This window comes from Salarias fasciatus, chromosome 17 (genome assembly GCF_902148845.1).
Source record: "Salarias fasciatus chromosome 17, fSalaFa1.1, whole genome shotgun sequence".
Classification (NCBI taxonomy): domain Eukaryota; kingdom Metazoa; phylum Chordata; class Actinopteri; order Blenniiformes; family Blenniidae; genus Salarias; species Salarias fasciatus.
The window spans coordinates 7,916,790-7,931,765 of record NC_043761.1 but is presented as its reverse complement, the minus strand read 5'-3'; the positions used below and the strand labels follow the sequence as shown (position 1 = coordinate 7,931,765).

At 42.9% G+C, this 14,976-nt stretch overlaps 1 protein-coding gene and 1 long non-coding RNA gene across 3 annotated transcripts in view; both read right to left on the bottom strand.

Annotated features, from left to right (window-relative positions):
* Window positions 1-14,976, bottom strand: part of tafa5a (TAFA chemokine like family member 5a) — a 136,887-nt gene that overhangs the window by 102,316 nt on the left and 19,595 nt on the right. The window lies entirely within an intron of this gene.
* Window positions 3,922-14,976, bottom strand: part of LOC115404287 (uncharacterized) — a 14,572-nt gene continuing 3,517 nt past the window's right edge. The window contains exon 3 of the long non-coding RNA XR_003933326.1: window positions 3,922-3,932. This is a non-coding gene — a long non-coding RNA (uncharacterized LOC115404287). The remainder of the gene's footprint in view (window positions 3,933-14,976) is intronic.

The window sequence follows — 14,976 nt, the reverse complement described above, 5'->3', positions numbered from 1 at the left end:
TGGAAGGAAATGTGATTATTAGATGATGTCATGTCGAGAGAGGAGCAGCAGATCGAGAGAGAGAGAGAAAGAGAGAAATGAGTCGAGCAGATATATAGAAAAGAGAAGTGGAAAAAAAAAACAGAAGGGTCAGGCAAGAAAAACCTAATTTTAGTCTTTCGGGGCATAAGGAAGACAGCGCGTAAAGCATATGGAGTGACACGCTGGGCGAGATGATTCACGATTCTGGAGCAACGTTTCAGCTGAAAGACAGACACTAACACAGTCCGCCTGTCACCGCCGGCTGCTGACGGACTCACATTATTGGATCCATACACGCCTCCTTCCTCTGCAGACACACAGCCTTCAGTGAAGCCGTCGGAGCCACTGCTCAGGGATCTCGTCACCACTTAATAATAATTGGTGCCAAGCAAACTAATGGACTTGCGTGTGCTTTTCTTTTGTGCATGTTGCACTCCTAACAGACGGCGTAGCAATTCGCATGACACTTGCGGACATGAAAGTGTACTTCGGGCAACTGAATGTCAAACAATAATCTCTGCAATCCAAACGCTGGACAAATTAAACATGTGAAATGCAAACCGGAATGACTACGTTGATGTGTTTTATAGCATTTCTGTCCCACAGCAAGGACATCCACAGATTGAATTCAGACCTCGGCGCTTGTCTGCGTGGAATCTGAATGCTCTGTCAGCTGAACGAGTGTTATTCCAACAGGAGAACGTGAACTTCCAACCAACCAAACCCCAGGGAAGTTCTGCTGCAGTTCTTCTGCAGCTAAACGTTCCATTATGTTTGAAATAGTTTTTTCAGTGCTTGGCAGGTAGCGCAGAGTGGGTTTTAGCAAATATGTTTTCCACTGTTAAACAGCCACCTGCTACATCTGGAGACAATGCAGCTGAGAGAGCCAAGCCAATGAATCTGAAGGCCCTTAAAAACTCTGAGATGAAAGATGCTAAAACACACCGCGGAGCTGGTGGAAAGTGCAGATTCAGGCGAGTAAGCGCATTCCTCGTTATTACACACAGGTATTTGAGCCGCTGGTGATAAAACAGGGCTTTAATGAGCTCAGCCCCACTTGATTTAACCACGCAGTGCAGGTTTTCATATTTCAGCACACTTAATACAAATCACAAACGCTATATACTAGTGTTAACTATTTGGAAATGCTGCTGGACTTATGTACTCCAGGACATGTCGTCTTCATTTTAAAAACACATCTAAACACTTTGGCTGAATTAATTGTTAGAGGTAAAACTTGGATAGATATAAATATCCCATTAATTATGTAACTTTATGTATTTTAAAGGGTTAGAATGGAGTGAGAAAAACAGTCAGAAAGGCAACAGGACAGGAAGTCATGAAAGAGGAAAAGGAAAATGTGTCCCAGGGGACAAAAGAAGAAAGAGCCAAAGCAATAACGGATAAAGTGAGAGAATATGAGGGAAAAGACAAACATTGTAAAGACGGAGCACCATCCACTGGCCTCTCGCGGGCTGAAACTCCCTCTGACAGCTCTAAAAAGACAGGGGATCAACCCTGATTCAAACCAGGCTTTGTCTCTTTAGACCGTGAAAATATGGCCTGAAATCCCATTATAACGGGCTATAGAGATGTAACGGCTTCATCTTCATCTCTTATTCCACGGCGCAGAGGGTATGGCACCACCTGCACTGTATATTGAAGCTTCGGCCTTAAAAAAAAAAAAAAAAAAAAGGACTCTCACCCCGTCCTGAGGCTCGAGAGGAATTTCAGTTGAAGGGCAAATAGAAGCCAGAGCCCAGAATGGATGACACTTATTTCCAACAGCGGCCGTATTCACAGTCCTGTGTAACTTTCCATAGCGATGAATACCTGAAACTCAATTTTCACTGGAGTAATGTGCAAAAGTGGCAGCGGGAGAGCACATGAGCGGTCAGTCCCACATGTGTTTTATGTCGCCTTCACACACACACACACACACACACACACACGCACACAGATCACTTGGAGAATTGAGTCGGTGACAAGAGCTAGATTTGATTTTATCCCCTCGCTGCCTCCTCGCCTCTCCTTAGGGTTGTCACACAAACAATCTCCCAGCAGCAAAAGCAGATATGAGATTAGTTTTGCGGGGTGTTGGCAAGTGCCACATGTTTGCTTGCTGGCCTGCCTCCTCTGCAACCTGTCCCTTTCCCCCTCTGTGTGTGTGTGTGTGTGTGTGTAAGAGAGAGAGAGTGTGTGAAAAAAGGAAAGAGTTATCACACACGCAGAATTTATAGATCAGTGCTCCTGCCCAGATGTGCGGGCGCTGCGACACACAAGGTTGCATCCTGCACGAGTCAAAGGCAGCCTCTGACATATTCATCATCGCTGCTCCGCCGCACAGGAACACACGTATGTACAGTATTTATGGACACACACACACACACACACACAATCTGTGGTGTTTTCATGCCGTTTTAGAACCATTGCATTTACTCACATTCATCTTCTGGAGACTAACTGAGTTGTAAATACAGCGTTCATGTGTGCATGCACGTGCTCTTTTGTGGTGATATCGCATAAATTTATAAAGCATTTTGCACGTTTAGTTTTAACTTTAAACTCAACTGTTGATAAAATCTTTATGAACTGTATTTATTGAAAAATTAGGTAGTCTTTGTGGGGACTTGCTTTGTGGCTCCTCTGGGATGAGAAGTAGTCCCCGTACCGAACAGGAGGTTTGGTAACATTATATTGTGGGTAAAACACTTTTTTTAAAAAACATAAACACACACGCACCAATGGGAATATTGCTTTGATTCTCATTCAGTTTCTGTGGATTTACACAAACTTCCGCAATAACTACACGCCTTAATCAAACTATAATCTAAATTTAAATCAAACCCATTTCTTCTTATCATTATACAACCTTAAGATATGTCTTCCAAAACAAAATAAAACAACTGAATTTTCTCAACGTGGACTTGTTTCTGGTCCCCATAATGTGAGTGTGTGATCCCACACAGCAGTAATGAACACATCTTCACACACACGCTTTGGTGTTGCATTGATTTATGTCCAATTTCTGTACAGTTATCTGAACTGCTCCGTTTTTTAACGATTCAACATCATGCTACATATTTCAGTCCCCACAACAGTACTGAATCTTTTTTCCGCACTCATACACACACACACCCACACATACACAAACACAAACATCACCTCAAACCCTGATAATCATCTCCCTTTGTAGCTGCCAAGGGCAGCGGCGTCTGTTCTTGCTTTCATTGCTGCGGCTGATGCATGAAGGAGTCAATGTGGAGTCAACGCGGAGTCAAATGTTACCTTTGATTTGACACAGGCATGCACACGGAGGCGCATATCACCGCAGGAAAGTGCAGGTCTTACATGAACCGCAGGAGGGATAACGCCGCAGTGCCGCCGGTGTGACTGAAATCTGCGGGCCGGAAAAAAGAGGCTGAGGTGTGCTAATTGAATGTATGAAAGAGGTAAACAGCCAGAGTCAGCCAGAGAGGCTGATTAACTGGAAGTGAGAGGGGTGGACTGATTAAGACGAGCAAAAGTGGGGAGAAGAAAGAGAGCATGTCATAAAAGCTTCCTCGAGACGAACGCTATCAAGCAAAGCCCTCGCTCTGATCACTCATGAGTTTGCATCTAAAGTAGGCCCGAAATGCTCGGAGGGCAATGGCAACGTTTCCCAGCGGCGATGGGTATTTACATATTTTTCCACCGACAGTATTCTTTCCACAAAAATGCCACAATTTCTCTTTTTTTTAGCCCCACGTTTGCTTTATTTATTGATTGATTTAAGCGCAGTAAGCGTAAAAAAATGCATGAAAATGAGCTGAGGCCGGAGTTTTGCCTCTCAGAATAGAAATTTGCATTCCAACCACCTCACGTCTTACAGTCGGGCACAAATAACCTTCCTATATATCAGCAAAAAAATCCTCAACGCTCTCACACACACAAACAATGGCGAGATGCGCCCTCACGAGCACACACCTTAAAATTTCCAATCTATAGCTGTTTCCATACACACACTAGCACAAACAGTCTGTGGATGACTTGGCTGGAGCTTCGCAGTGTTGGGAGAAGGAGGTGGAAAAGGAGGAGGCGGCGGCTCCATCTGTGCAGGGAAGTTGGGTGCCTGGCAGGCTCGTCAGGCCGCTCGGCCATCCATCCGCAGCATCCATCCCTCCCAACAAACCGCCACCTCCTCCCTCACACACACACACACACACACACACACACACACACACACACCCTTCACCCCGCCATCTTCATCCCTTCACCCCCGAAACGACAACATTTCCATCCCACCTCCTTTCATGTGAGGAACGGAAGTGCTGCTGGCGACTGTCCTCACTTGTTTGATACTGTGGTCACATGATGCCTGACTGCCTGCTTGGCTGCCACACACGGACAAACACACACACACACACACACACACACACACACACACACACACACACACACTGGCAGCTTGTGCTGGCTTCATATGCCACCACCTATCACGTAGCACACTCTTTATGAACAAAAACTTGGTCTTGAGAAGAACATTCATGTTGAACTCACAACTAAGTCATATATTTGCTAAAGATGATGAAAAAATGTGCAGTAAAATATGTCAGAAAAGCTTTGTCTATTTGAGTAGCTCAATAATCATGATTAAACAAAACAAAAAACAAAAAAAACTATCTCAGTGTTAGTACATAAGTCCACCACGCATGTGATGCAGAGAGTCAAGCTGAACTTACTGAACTGAATCCGTCAGGCTGCCAATAGTGTGAACTTGAAATAAATTTTCACATACACTTTGGATTTATTTCCTCAGCTAATTCCTCTCAGGGAAAAAAAAAAAAAAAAACGTATGGATCCAACAGCATCCAGTGGTAATGATCTTAAAAGCTTCTTCCTCACTTAAAAAATAAGAGAGAGAGAGAGAGAGGGGTGGATTTTGGGTCCAACCCAATTTACAAGATAGATGAATGCAAAACAGTTCCACAGTCAATCAACTAATCAATTGAAATCAAATTTTAATTCCATGCTGAAGTATTCCAAAGCTTCATCAGAAACAGCTGCTCAACAGGTGAGACTAATTAAACAACCTTGGGCACAGTGAATGAAAGCCTCTTGGGAGAATAATAATAAAAGGACTATTTTCTCTATGAGCAGGATAACTGAAGCACTTTTCCTTTTCCCAGTCAAAGTGCAAATTTGAGAACGAAACTACAGCTTTAGCAAAAAAAACCCAGACTTTATTTTACCATGTTCATAAATTTGATTCCCATCTGCGAACGCTGCAAACACGATGCAGCAGGAATGAACGGACGTCATCTTACTAGGAACCCTCTTCTAAATGCACTGTGCTCAACAACCTTGGCAGAAATTGTAGCGATTGTGTTTTTTTTATAACAGAGAGAATCGGATTCCATTACAGAGACCTTCAGATTGAAAGGGGTTAATAGTTACTGTTGTGTCATAAGAATGTTTTGCCATGAAATGACTAATTCATTGATTGTGCATTTTAGCCCTTTGGGTCTCCAGCTTCCTCTGACTTCTGATCTATGAGCGTGTCGCACATTAGACTGATTTTTCTGAGACAGATTTTTCCTTTGGTGCATTTTTAAAAAAAATTGTATATTTAAAATTCTCTGTGACCTCATTTTGAATGAAGTGTGTGCAGAAGATGGATGTTTACCGTGATTTGTACCAATATTTCTCTCTCATCTCTATGTTTACATTCGGTGTCAGTATCTCTTCAAGTAAACACCTTCTCAGTTACTTCGGAAGGCCATCGAGGAGCCGTCGCCGACTGACTGTGTTATTTATAATTCACGCCACAAGCTCGCCTTAAAGCCCGTCAGGCTATTCCTCCGGGGAACTGACGAGGGTCCATAATCAAAGCAACTAACCTGTGATTTACCGAGCCCTGGGGTAAACATCTGCTGCCTGTCATCTGGACTGCTTACAAGACACGGCTATTTACATTCCTTAAAACCGGTGAAGGAGCTTTAAAAGAAAAAAAAAACGGAGGAGGAAAAGAAGTGCAGGGATTTGTGAGCTCTCAGCAGTTCTTACCCTGCCAACCTCATCACCACACCCTTCTGCGCCTCGGTGGGATGTGGGAGAAGCAAACAGGAGGAAGGAGAGAGAGCGAGAGCGAGGGGAGGGAGTGTGCTTCGCTGCCTGCTTCCCTAATTTCTTTGGGTTTATTACCCCCCGTCCGCCACCTCCCTGCTCCCTCCTTTGCATGGTGCCTCTCAATCACTTGACGAGGCGGGCTGAGATAAAGAATAAGAACAAGCTGCAGAGAGATATGAGAAGAAAAGACAAAAAAAAAAAAAAAAAAAAGACTAGACAAAGTTGAGGAATGAGGGGCATGGTAGAGAATGAAAATGTCAAACCGAGAAGAAAAGAAATAAGTAATACAGGAATGTATCTATTTCAGTATATATCACGTTGGGGGAATAGCACGTAAAGGAGAAAGCTAATTTCACAGACTTTTTATAAGGTGTTGAATAAAAATATAAGGGGCATGGATAGTAAGGTAGAGAAGGAGGGAGGCCCAGTTCTTATTATTGAAGAGAGAAAAGCAGCTTAATGCTTTTGGGTGAGAAGAACAGGGTAATTTACTGTTTCTCATTCCATGTGTTCGTTTCCTTCTTCTTTAAGGACAGATAACTTATAAAGGAAGAGTAGCTACTGCTTGAAGAGGCACTAAAAAAATCATGTTTTGCCAAGTAGTCTCTGTGAGAAGCAACATCATACAGAAGGTTGTAGGTGGATCAGAGGAAGTTTAGATACTGATACTGGTCAAAAAGAGTAACGGGTGATGGGGTGATAAACTCTGGACAGGTCGCCTGTCCAGCAGGGAAAACACGCAGAGACAGACTGACAATTTTAGGGTCATCAATGAACGTCACATGCAAGGTTTTGGACCATGAGAGGAAACCCGAGTGCCTGGAGGAAACCGACACACACAGTGGAAAGACATGCAAACTCTACACTGAAAGGCTCGGCTGGTCCTTGAACCCATGAACATGTTGCTGTGAGGCAAATGCATTAACTACTGCAGTGAGTTAAGCAACTTTTTACAAGAATTCCTGATGAAAAAGTCAAACTTATCTTATTAAGTTCAATGTAATTCCAGAAGAAAATGTGATTTCAGTATAAAAAAAGAAGAATTAAATGATAAAATAAGCAGTATTGAACAGCACATGATGATGATGATGATGATGACGATGATTATTATTAAAGCATTTGTTGCTTTTTATTTATAACTAATAGAAAGTTAATAGTGTCATTTTCACTCTCGGTGCCTTTATGTCGGGTTTCAAATTATTCCAAATGTAAAATAACTATTTGATGTACTCTGTCTGTTTTGATCACTGTTAGAAAGAGAAAGAATTTATCCCGCTGTGTGTTAACACATAATCCACAGGGAGGATGAGAGTCAAACTCCCTCATTCTGCTGGACAAATTGCACCTGTGAACAACAGCAAACAAGTGAGATCAATAATAGGATGCTTTTATTGTTTTGTGAGTCTGAAAGATGAGAAAAATAAGAGGAAAAACACATGAACAAAAGAATTCACCCACAATGGATTGTTTTTGATCATATGCACAAACAATACTAAATATTTGACGGTAAAGCTCATGCTGGTAACAGTTTATCTATTAAAACTGTTGGGGTGAACTGCAGACACACGAGCCTCAAGTCATTCCTGCTTTAGGAAAATTGGATCCAGCACCAGCCGACCTTTCTTCGTCTCATTTCCTGTCTTCCTCTCTGCAGTCACCTCTCACCTCCCTGAACACGGCCCCCACCGGCCGGCCCCTCACTCCCAAAGCTAATAGTGACAGATCGAGGGAGGGAGAGCCGCCGTGAGCTAATCGATAATAGGCAACCCCTGCAGTATTACCATACCTACTGCCGGGCTCCTGGCTAATGGAGCTCACCACCGTCAACAGGAGGAAGAGTGGCAGCTCGCAGGGAGGGAGTGTTGAGGGGAGCGATTTTGATGAAGTCCCTTTCAAAGCTGGGCACTGAGTTGAAAGCCGCTCTCTCTTCATTGATTCGCTTTTGATTTCCATCCTCTCTTTCTCCCCTCCCTCCACCTCATCCCCCGTTTCTTTCCGTTTAACTCTCCTGCACTTTCAAACTGTCGCCCCCACCAAGCTCTGTCTTTATTTATGTGTCTGTCTTTGCCTCTCTCCCTTAATCTTTTCAACCATTCGCGGTGTAATCAATCTCAGTGTTTGCCATTGATGTGTATAACAAACACCTATCAGTTGGTAGGCAGATGAGTAATGCGCTGCATTTAGGGGAAGTGGGCAGCCTAATAACCTCACTGAAGCCTCAGCATCGGGACATAATCCACCGTGCCATGGGCAAAGTGACTTCTGTATGTGAATAGATTAAAACTAATCAATTAGTACACACAATCTTGAAAATAAGAATTAAATTAATTTCAATAAAAAAAGCTGAAACCATTAGCTGTCTCTCCTCCAGGGCAAATCCAATAATTCTAATTGTTAATTTGCAAATTCACCAGCGAAGTAATTAAATCAAGTAGGAAAACACTAGATGAAAACAGAAAAATAACTCAACAACTTGTTTGTGACAGTTTAGCTGAAAACATGTTTTATTATAGAGTTGAAATCCAATGCAAGCGTCTGGATGCACAGAATGAAAACATTCATATGTACTAAGATGTTTTCCCAAAAGAACCATTAATTGAATACGCTGTGCTGATACCTATTATAGCTGCTGTGTATGTTTTTAAATAAACAAGGCTGTCTGACTTCTATAAACCCTGATTGACGGGTATACCGTGAGGATGAGCCCAGCTTGCTCTAGCAAGTCACCAAAATGGCATTTTGTTAGTTATCTGGTGAACTTCTTTCTATTAGTCCCACTAGACCCACAATAGTGGGTATAATTCTTAAAGTATTATTGTACTGATACATATTTTGTTCTGAGACCTGTTTCAGGTTGTTCAGTGTCGCCTCCTCGTGTCTGATTGCTGCTTCCTTCCCTGATGTGTTTCACCTGTGTCTGAGTGTGTGATTGGCTTCACCTGGTCGTTGGGCTATATATTGAGCTTCCTCTGTTGGTTTGTTTGTGTTTCTGTGTTGCTCATGTTCCAGAGTCTCAGTCACTTTGTCTCAGCAATACTCTCTCCTGTGATATCCAGGATTTTGTACTTTTAGTTGTTTGAAGTTTTGTTTTTGGTTTGCTCCAATGAAAAGAACCTTCTCCTCCACCAATGCCAGAGTATGGCTTCTTGAGTTCTCCCAGCTGAATGTAATAATTATTGGTTTGCAGTATAGATTAGTGAAGCTTTTGAGCCAAAGGGTGTCTGGAGGATTGACCGAGGAGTCGGGATCATCACTTAGTATTCTTTGCATTTCCCTGAGCTGCAATCAGAAACTAAAATCAAATGGATGTGGCTTGGGTTGGTTGAGTGGTCATCTCTCAGCAGAAATGTTGCAGGTTTGATTCCCTGTCTCCAATTGTTCATGTGGTGAATTGTCTTTGAGCAAGGCACTGAACCCAAATGCTCCCAGTGGACAGAAAAAGCCCTTGCACGGCAGCCGCCTGAATGGATGAATGTGATAAACAGTGTAAAGCACTCTGGGACCACTCAAATGGTGAAAAGTGGTTTATAAGTGAAAACCATTTACCATGTAAATGTTTTCTTTTTTTCAATTTGCAGTTGCTAATATTTAGCACAGATCTCATCCTTCTCCAAATGGTTTTACAAAAAAAAAAACCCCGGCATTGAATTTGTTTATGTTGAAGGCAAAAATTTTGGCAACTGAAAGGTCAGAATGTTTTCACATAAACTATCTACATTACCACTGACTGACTGAGATTTTTTTATTTTTTTTATGGTTATTTCAGTGGCTGCAGACTGACATTTCATTAGATTGCACACATATTGTAGGAAAACTATCATAATATGGAGTAAAACTTGAAATTGTAGCCTTCAGTTTCAGGACATTTTTCCTTTTGCCCATCTCTCAGTCAGGTAGCATCATCCCTCTCGCCTTGGCCCATCCCAGGATGCATGCTGGGAGCCGCGACCTGCTCCTTTATCAACACAGAGCCAGGTGCACTCTGGGAGCATCCTGCTTGCCCTTTATCAGCCCCGGCTGCAGAGATGTGAGCGTGGCTTGTGTGTTTGCTGTCTAAGTACATTTGCCAGACACGGGGATAGATTATATTTTTTGGGGTGTCTGATTGTGTGAGGGGGAGATGATACGTCTGGTCCGGTCTGCACAAATGTGCGAATATGTGCGCGTTTGCGTGTTGGCAAGTGCGCGCACATGTGTGTTTGCGGAGGGCTCGGATCCCGAGCTTCTCCCCCGGGGACTCGGGGGGGCCTGTCACTTCAAAGAGCCGTGAGGGGCCCGCCATGCCAGCACGCCCGCCAAGGGGGAAATCCTGTTTATGTGGCGGGGGCCTGCCTTGGCAGGACCGGTGGCGAACACTAGTGCCTGGCGCTTGCACAGACTGCTACCGCCCATGCAGGCTCGAAATCCTGAACCACACTGAGAGCCCCCCAATCCTGCTGCTGCCCTCTTCACAGGCAAATACATCTGAATTAGAGAGGATAATATTTTGAGAGGGACTCGGCGCTTTGATTCAAGACTTTCAACTGGGAAACAGAATGAACAAATGGTCGATGTGGTCTCCTTTTTTGAAGTCTAAACGGGAACATCTGACACTACATCCATTTCTGTGTCTGATTCAGTGATATAGTGACTAGTGATGATAGTTTGCATGGTGGCCTCTCGCTGCGGCGTGCTGTACTCACCAAAAGAGAAGCTCACTTTAACACCCTCAGTGTAGTCAACAAAAGAGAAGAAAAAAGGGGCTGAAAAAAGCCTTAAGCCTTCAAAGTGGCTGACTGGGGAGACAGAGTGGGAAACAGCTTTGCCTTTAAAACGTTTTGAAACACTTTTATCTCATCAAGCTCGGCTGATCACAAAGAAAATTGATCTGTTCCAAGCAGAAAGGTTCTTCAATGCACTTTGTACTCCTCGGTGATTTGCCTGACAGGCTCCTGCTGAGAGATTCAGTTTGAAGGGGATTTTGATGAGGCCGAGAAATGATGTCGATGTGACGTTAATGTGTCGACCACTTTGAAGTTGTTTTGTGTTTTCAGAACAATAACGGAGTGATCTTTGGCCAGAATTTTACCTCCAGTCCTAAACGATGAGTCAACCACCATGTTAATTAGATTTCAGCGGTTAAATATGAAGTGATTTTTTTTTACCGTTGGTTTGGCCAATTCTGTTTCAACGAACACAGCTTGCTTCACCTTAACTAAGGAAGCAGTCTTGAAATCATTGTAATATTTAAAGAGAAGGATGCAATGAGGCAGTGAAGCCCCCTGTGGTGTATATTAATAGTGTGACCCAGTAATGTCAAGCAGGGGCTTCGAGTTGGAGGTGCGGTAGAGAGAACAGCGGGGAGTTTTTGGAAGTAAAGTCACATGTAAAAACTCAGTCTGATGTAGTCGCAAATAAAAAAGAATCAACAGTTGAAGAGCGACACAATCAAGTGTCGCAAGCCATTAAGTCACAGTCAAGGTAAAGAGAGACAGAGACTCCGCTGACTTGATATACCTTTGAATATCAGATAGCTTCTGGCTGGATTATTACAATTTCACTGCCAAGAGGGTCAATTGGGAATTACTCTAAATCCTGTCTCTGATTTCTACCTGGCCCTCCGCTGCCATAAATATGCAAAGCACACAAGGACACTCTCAAGGCAAAAACCATGAAATGAGGCCTCTTCCATTTTCTTGCCTTCTCCAGCTCCCATCTTCCTTTCTCCTGTCCTCATCTGACTCAGTCTGCCCTTCCGCTAAGCCCCCCCTAACTATTCCAGCAGCACCCACATCGGCCACATGGAGGCACCTGTAACGATGCCCGGTTTTGAAAGAGTGTTAGAAGGCACAAACTGATGGTGGCCTCTAGTGGTTGTAATTGATATGACAGGGGCAAGAAAGATGGGTAATGGTAGAGTACACTATTAGTATTAACAACGGCGCGTTCACAGACATCCACATGGGCAGATGACAGAGTTGGATTGCCATTACGGTTGATTTTCAACTTTAAACCTCATATATCATATATAACCCAGTCTATATTCCCAGGAGAATATGAACTGGGAGTCATGACACTCTGGAGGTCACCAATGTTGTTACTATCCATCTACCCACGCATGTATAGACATTTTATTTACTATGGCCATGGTGCACGGGCAGAAGACATAAAAAGACTTGCTGTCTATAAGAGAAACTGATGTTCTAAACAGTAATTGTAAGATTTTTACTGCATGACTTGGAAAATCTGTCTGAAAAGTTTTGTTATGGTTCAGATGCCTTATTGTAAAATAAAGCACATTATTGCTGTTTTGCTGCTGCTGATGGAAGCTGTTAAACAGCGGGAAGAAGAATATTACAAGCAAACAGAAAGCAGAGACGTATTTGCCTCAGAGAGCGAGAAAGAGCCGTAAAGCATTACAAGAATATATGACGGATGGATTGTGCGAGATGTGATTTTAGAAATGGACAACTAAAATTGACAAAGACATTACAAAAAGGCGCAGTTTTGTTTATGTATCAAAAGCAAAGTTTTCTCCTCAAGTGAAACGGCCTTATTCACTTTCATGTAACCCTGGAGACGCACCCATGAAAGCACGTCTCGTATTTCACAAGGACTGGATGGTTATTCTCATGCTAACCAACCATCTTGGGTGCTATAAGAAAATTTGATTTTATTGTAACCCGTTTTTTTTTTTTTTTAGACAACCGCCTCCCACTGAGTGCATGCAAAGTCTATTAGTAGCCTGTCGTCTGTGAGTGCAGTGACTTACTGTGCCTCGGGCTTTGGAAGTGCCCCTATATATTCCACCTACACTCTCCCGAGGGAAACACTTATGTGTTTTTCAATGCGACGCGGCGTGATTCATGTATGTTTATGCGCGCGCCCGTGTGTGTGTGTGTGTTTCTTGAAGGGAATAAAGGGTGTGTGCACGCTGCTGTCAGAGTTGTTGCTCATAAGCGGGGTTGTCTCATGTCGCCGCGCATCTTTCCCGTAAGTGCTCTATTTTCTCGCCAGTGTGTATGAAAGCACACATGAGTAAGTCTGTCAGCCCACCACACAAGTATGGCTGTATTCCCAGTCGCTGTCAGTCAAGGTAACCTAATACACATCTGCGAGTGAGCATTTAAAGAGCAGTTAAGCACTCATGGGCGTCCTGGCAGGAGCTCGGGCAGCAAATACAAGGTCGCGTGCAAGCCTAAAGAACTCCTCACAGCCGGGGTGGCTTCTGCAGCTCTTTCTGGACAATTCTTTTCAGCAGCCTTGCATTTACTTTGCACGAAATATTTGGAGCAATAAAACAGTTTTGCCCATTTTCAAGTCAATATGCTTGATCCCACAGTGCACTGCAATTGAAAACTAATTAGAAAAGAGCACTAAGCAGAGTTCCTATCCAGGACAAATTTCTAAAACACAATGCTGGTTTTCCCTGCTATTGAGCTCTGTTATTTCAAACTTTTTAGTGCTTATGAAATAATATGGCTGAGGGCAATGATTACAAAAAAAAAGAAAAACAAAACTTGTGGAATAATCAAAAATAAAAGTAAATGCTCGTAAAAGATTTCCCAGCTGCACTACACACAATAAAATCATGAAGAAAGTACTACTTCTGGTCACAGATAATTCATTTCAGTTTTTTTTTCTGACATAACGGGCTGGAGTTAATCCCAGTTTGCAAAGGAAGAAAGCAGATTACACAAACAACCGCACGAAAACTCAAATAAAATCAATAGCATATTTTAGACTGTAGCAGAAAACCAAATTACCTGAAGAAAAACCCATGTATTCACACAAAGAACAGAAAATATGCGGCGAAAGGCTAAACCCATGTACCACGTACTTAAAGCTGTGATACGTTGGAACTACATCACTGCTCACAAACTCAAACTTTTTGTTATTATCAACAAAAAAACAGCTTGAAGTCATATTTGTGAGGTAGCTGTACATTTTTCCCTAAAACACATAAAAGACCCATTCACACAACACATTTCTTCCTCTATTGTTTCTCGCAGGATATACAGATGAGCTTTTCCTCTGTGAACTGTGGGTTTTTTCCCCATCTGCCTCTCTCCTCCATCTTTTATCGCAATGCCTTTTGTGGCGTCTCACACGAGCTTGACTGACATGAAATATAAAGCGTGGACATACATTATACACACTCAAAAATTGACAGTGTACAAACACATCTGACACTGATACTTTGGCTGCTCCGCCCCGGAGCTATAGTGCTGCGGTCTGTGGCAGCACTGGTGGTCCCCTTCCACTTTTCCCTTTACAACATTGAGGGCTATTCAATAAAGAAGCTTCGGGGAGCCCAGCAGAGCCGGATGGAAAAAAAAAAACAAAAAAAAAAAACAGAGTGAGCATTCAATTCTGCTTGAATTATCCCAGGGTTTGTGTGCTTACTCCGATAAAAAGAACAGAGGAGAAATTTATGGCTTATTTAAAGGCCACTGCATCATGCTCAAATCCGTCTACTCCCAAAACAGAGCCTGAATTTTGCATGCCCAGGCGGGAGCAACTTCTGCACTTTACAAGTAGAATGGTGCGTCTTTAAGTGTGACGCTGCATGTTGGGATTCCTTGTTGAGTTGCGAGGCCAATACGAGCCGGGGGTTGGACGAGTGCACGTCCTCACTCAAAAGGTCACGGCGTTCCAGTCAAAGCGTTCATTACTCCCTGTGAGTCAATAAAATGTCACTTTAAGCCATTTTGAGCACAAACTGTTAATTTAACAGTGTCAAAAAAGAAAAGAAGATTTCCAGGGTATTAATGGACTGTTCTGGCAAAAAGGAAATTACAAATGCTGCAGGAGCTAGGAAGAGAGAAAGCTATTTGGCTTCTTTTTAATGTGAAAATACAGCTTGGA